This window comes from Canis lupus, chromosome 5 (assembly GCF_048164855.1).
Source record: "Canis lupus baileyi chromosome 5, mCanLup2.hap1, whole genome shotgun sequence".
In the NCBI taxonomy this organism is placed as follows: domain Eukaryota; kingdom Metazoa; phylum Chordata; class Mammalia; order Carnivora; family Canidae; genus Canis; species Canis lupus.
In genome coordinates this window covers 82,540,613-82,546,201 of record NC_132842.1, presented here as the reverse complement: position 1 = coordinate 82,546,201, position 5,589 = coordinate 82,540,613, and positions in this window count along the sequence as shown.

Here is a 5,589-nt window from a genome sequence, read left to right as displayed (position 1 = left end):
CTCCATCTGTTCCGACTAAGATCTCACCCAGGCGCGCGCTGGCCTTTGGCGGTAGCTGGGGACATTTCTGTTGGGTGTCCGCTCACTGTGGCATGACGGTCCAGACAGTGCCTCTACCTCCTTCCCCCAAACCGGGGCTCAGCTCAGCAGGTGACGAACTCGGGTCCCTCCTCATGCCCAGCGATGAAGACTTGTCACGGCCAACCCCAGGCGAGCCGGGCACTGGCCTTGGCCACAGGCTGCGGGAGCGAGGCTGGGTGGGCCCCGGGGCCCCGGGGGAAGCCTGTGTGGTGTGAGGCCCTCCGGGCCCACTAGACCCTTTTGGGGAGTCAACACCCGCCCTTGGGACGTGCTGTCTGCACGCGAATAGGACGCCGACACCCGGGCTTGCTTGGCCAGCTCCGGAGAGGAGGGCGGTGGCAGGAAGGAGCGCTGGCCTTGGCGGTGCTAGACCTGCCCCTGCTACATCGTGCGGACAAGCGGTCAGTCCTGAGCCTTGACCTTCCCCTTTGTAAAATGGGAACGATGCTGATATCTGTCACAGAGGCTTGCTGTGGCCGGAAGAAAGAAGTGGGGGCGCTGAGGGTTCTGGCCCAGGGCTGGCCGGCGGCCCTTAGTGTTCCTCGCTGGTCCTGCGATGCACGTCGGAGACCCGGGGGGACATGCCCGCAGCGACGGAGCTGGGGTTCCCGTGCCCGCTGCAGCACTGGAGGCCACAGGGCATGGGAAACGGGCTTCTCAGGACACGGGTGTTAGAGGGACTCCTGGGACTCTGGGACTCCAAGGGATTTGGGGCAGGATTTAGGGAGGTGAGGATTTGCCCCGAGTGCCATCAGGAAGCAGGAGGTCTGATGCATTTATATCCAGGAGGTGGCGCGACAGCAGGGGTTGGTGGGCAGGTGGCAGAGGCTCAGGGCAGGTGCTGGCCGTTTTTGCAGTTGGCCCAGAGCCACTTGGCCCGGCCGGTTCCTGGCTGCCAGGGACCACTTTGTCCTCTTAGTCACCACGTTCGGCTTGTTTTGTTTTTTCCTATCTTTTTTTTTTTTTTGGTTTTGGTTTTTTCCTATCATTGATACGTCACCTTGCACTATGATGCCTCGTGTTCCGGCCTAATCCTGGCTGGTTGTGTTTGGGGGGCCGGTGTTGCATGAAATTCTGGGGATGCTCTTGTCTTCCAGGCAGCACGTTTAGAAATCATTCCATCAGGGGACACTTCTGGGGAGCTTTCTGCAAGGTGAGACGAGCCAGTGACAAAAAGACCATTACCGAATGATTCCATTTCTGAGAGGTCCTCCGTGGAGCCCAGTTTGGAGAGGCAGAAAGTAGAAGGGTGGTTGGTTAGGGGCTAGGGGAAGGCGGGGATCGGGAGTTGCTTGAGGAGTACGTTCAGTCTGCGGGACAAAGTGTTCTGGAAACCATTGGAGGAAGTGGTGCAACCACAGTGTGATGGTGCTTTAAAAAAAGCCACTAAACTGGACACACTTTCAAATGGTTATGATTAATTTTGTGTTATGTACATATAAATATATATTTAACTTATGATAGTCACAGAGAGAGAGAGAGAGAGAGAGGCAAAGACACAGGCAGAGAGAGAAGCAGGGTCCATGCCGGACGTGGGACTGGATCCCGGGACCCCAGGGTCACTCCCTGGGCTGAAGGCGGCGCTAAACCGCTGGGGCCCCCGGGCTGCCCCGTGTCATGTATATTTTACAGTTAAGCATGTGCATAAGCATATTTAATGCTCAGGGACGGGGAGAGGGGCTGCTAAAGCGATGTGGGAGTCCTAGAGGTCACCCCGCACCCGGGAGCCCCGAAGGCGGGTCCCTGGGTGACCGGGACTTCCCGAGGGCAGGTGCGGTGCCCAGCCACTAGGGGGCAGCATGGGCCAGCGAGCTGGGCGCTCAGCCCGGGGCACCGAGGTTCTCACGCCCCCGTGGGGTCCTCAGCTTCTCCCACGCGAGATGGGAAGAATCCCTGCGGCCCCTCGCGGGATGGGGCAGGTGGAGAGGCGCGTGGCGCGCAGCTGGAACACATCGTCTTGGAGGGAGACGGCGCTGGGAGACAGTTCCTCCTGCGCCCCAGCTCCCACCTGCGTGGACGCTCCCACCTGCGTGGAGGCTCCCACCCAGGAGCGCTCACGCTGCACCCCCGAGCCGATGCCGGCAGCCTGGACTCTGTAAGCACATCGCGAGGACAAAGGAGAGCAGGACGCTGCAGTAACACGGAGCCTTCCTGCCGGTCGCCCTTGCCCAAGGCCATAGCGAGGTGCCCAGGGGTGCCCAGCCCCCTCCAGGCAGCCGAATGCTGCCCCTTACTCTGCTAGGGACTCAAATGGTGGAAATAGGGATTAATGGAGAGGAGAAGGGGGTCGGGATGCGGGAGACAGAAGGCTAGGCTGATAGGGAAAGAACCCCAGTGACCACAGGACATTGGCAGAGAAATGGTTTTATCAACTTAAAATACAGTTGTCTGGGTGCCTGGGCAGCTCAGTCGGCCAACCTTCTGACTCTTGGTTTGGCTCAGGGTCATGTGATAAGGGTGTTGGGATCCAGCACCTCTTTGGGCTCCTCACTCAGCAGGGAGTCTGCTTGAAGATTCTCTCATGCCCCTCCCACACTTTCATGCGTGTGCTCTCTCTCTCTCTCTCTGTCTCTCTCTCTCGGATAGATCAGTACATCTTTTTAAAAAATAAAATAAAATACAGTTCTCAGGAATACCTGGCTGGCCCAATCAGTAGAGCATGTGACTCTTGATCTCAGGGTCCTGAGTTCAAGCTCCACTTTGAGCATGGAGTCCACTTTAAAAAAATGATTTAAAATACAGTTCCCAGGGCACCAGTCTCTCTCTGTGTCTCTCATGAATAAAAATATATATATATATATATTTAAAATTAATGATCTATGAAGTAGGTACTGTTAATATCCCAGTTCAGGGCAGCCCAGGTGGCTCAGGGGTTTAGTGCTGCCTTCAGCCCAGGGCATGACCCTGGAGACCTGGGATCGAGTCCTGTGTCGGGCTCCCTGCATGGAGCCTGCTTCTCCCTCTGCCTGTGTCTCTCTCTGTCTCTCTCTCTCTCACGAATAAATATATAAAATCTTTTTTTAAAAATCCCAGTTCAAAGACAAGGAAGCTGCACATCAGAGAGATGGTGTAACTGCCCAGGGCTGCACAGCAGAGTCAGTACCAGACCAGGTCCAGTGTAAATTACAGGCCACAGATCTACATCACAAACACCCACATTCTAGAATGTTCTAGAACCCATTGTGTAACACAGATGCCAAAATCCAGTGGAAATATTGTATATCAATTATACTTTTAAAAGAAAAAAAAAAGAAAAAATCCTGCTGAAAAAATCTGTAAACGTCTTGGGCCACTCATTTTTAGGCTGTAGGCCTCTGGCTTGCAAGTGAGAAGTGATGTCCCCAACTCATTCAGAAAGGACCTTCTAAAAAAAAAAAAAAGATAAAGAAAGGACCTTGTATTCACAGTGCATGAGTCATACTCATCTGGTGAATGATCATCAGATTAGAGACCACGGAGTGCACCCTGTTCATGGCCTTCCTTCTGCGGAAAAAAACCACATAGTTCAGTGGAAAACTATGTCTGCCTCCAGCACACCCTTCCGGGGTATCAGATTCTAGCCTTCCTTTCTTGCTTCTTGCTTGCTTTTATTTTCTTTTTTTAAATTTGAAGTAGGCTCCACGCCCAACCAGGGGGCTTGAACTCACAACCCTGAGAGGAGCTTGCTCTACCAACTGAGCCAGCCAGGCCTTGCATTATTATTTTACAACTGTAAATTGTAGGTAACTGACCAATTTTGTCTTGTCTGGTAAAGGCCCCTTCACCCCCCCCCCCTTGTGGAAAACTGGTTTTCCCTCCATGTGCCCATTTATTTCCATTTTCTGGCCTATAAACGTGAATGGTCTGTTGCCTCTTGGAGCCACTTACCACATCTGACCCATGTTCATTTTATATCTTCATAGGAGTCGTGATTTTACCGTTTTTGGAAAATTATCTGTAGCACTTCCTTCATCGGGTGTTTCCAGATGGCGTGTTAAGTTGGGGGGCTGGGGGGCTCCCTGGCGGGGCATCTCTTTGGCAAGTTCAGATGCAGCAGGCAGCTGGCGGCTGCCCAGGAGCCTCCAAGTGAGTCGGGGAGGAGGGCTGTGCTCAGGTGGATGGGATGAGGTCTTAAAGACCTAGCCTCTCTCCCTGCCTAAGCCTCTCATCGGCTACTTGACCTTGAGACACAACCTCTTTAGGCCCGAGGGTAAGAGGCAGAGTGGAAGCTGATTTCCTGAGTGGTTGCTTGGGGTGAGGCTGGGGAGGTTGGGGATGATTGATTATCCCTGACAAGAAGCTGGGTCTTGGCAGGGTCATGTAGCCCGCCTAGGGTCACACAGGGTAGACCGGAACCAGAACCAGGCTGGCCTGGCTGGCGGCCCCTCACCCTCGGGGGCCAGAGGTCTGCCCGGATGACCAGCTGCCTGGCTACTGTCCCACGGAGTCCTCCCAACGTCGCTGCGGTCCCCATCGTGCAGGCCAGGCCAGGAAACAGAGACCCGGGGGATGCCATGATTTGCCCAAGGACACACAGCCAGTGGCCACGGTGGGACTGCACCCTAGGATTTTGTTCATCTCAAGGGCCGAGTCAAAGCACAGTCTCGGGGGCCCCTGGGTGGCTCAGCGGTTGAGCATCTACCTTTGGCTCAGGTCGTGATCCCGGGGTCCTGGGATCGAGTCCTGCATCGTGCTCCCCACAGGGAGCCTGCTTCTCCCTCTGCCTGTGTCTCTGCCTCTCTCTCTGTGTCTCTCAGGAATTAAAAAAAAAAAGCAAGTTCTGGAAGGCCTATCTTCTTCCCCAGGAAAAGCGCCCAAGTATTGTCAGGGGCTCGTCTAAACAGAATCCTGAAGAAAGAACCTGGAGTCCTGAGGAGGTCTGGGCCCCTCCGTAATGATGGTGCTGACAGTCATAATAACAACAGCTCCCGTTTTGTGGGCAGGAAGACGCCTGCAGACGTGATCTCATTCCGTCCTCGCTCTTGCCTCCAAGTGACTGACTATCCATCCTCCACACCAGGGGCCTGGGTGGGCCGCACTACCGGTGGCTTCTGGCTCTGAGTCCCTGTCTGCCACTGCCCTGGCCTTTGGGCTGTGACTGGGTGGGTCACTCACCTCCCCCAGTCGCTTCCTTTTATTAAACAATACGTTGTTGTATATTTGGGGTTTTTGTTTGCTTTAAGATTTTATTTCAGGGGGGCAGGGTGGGGAGCAGAGGGAAAGGGACAAGCAGACTCCATGCTGAGCGCAGAGCCCCATGCAAGGCTTGATCCCATGACCCTGAGATCATGGCCTGAGCTGAAATCAAGAGTCAGATGATTAACCGACAGAGCCACCCAGGCGCCCCCCAGTCTCTTCTTCCTTCATCTGTTGGATGAAGATAACTCCACTTTCATCATCACATTTAAGGGGATTAAATAGCATGTGACTACATGCAGTGGGGCTCCCTGGATGGGATCCCGAGATGGAAAAAGGACGTTAGTGGAAAAACTGGTGAAATCGAATGAAGTCTGGAGTTGAGTGAGTAGC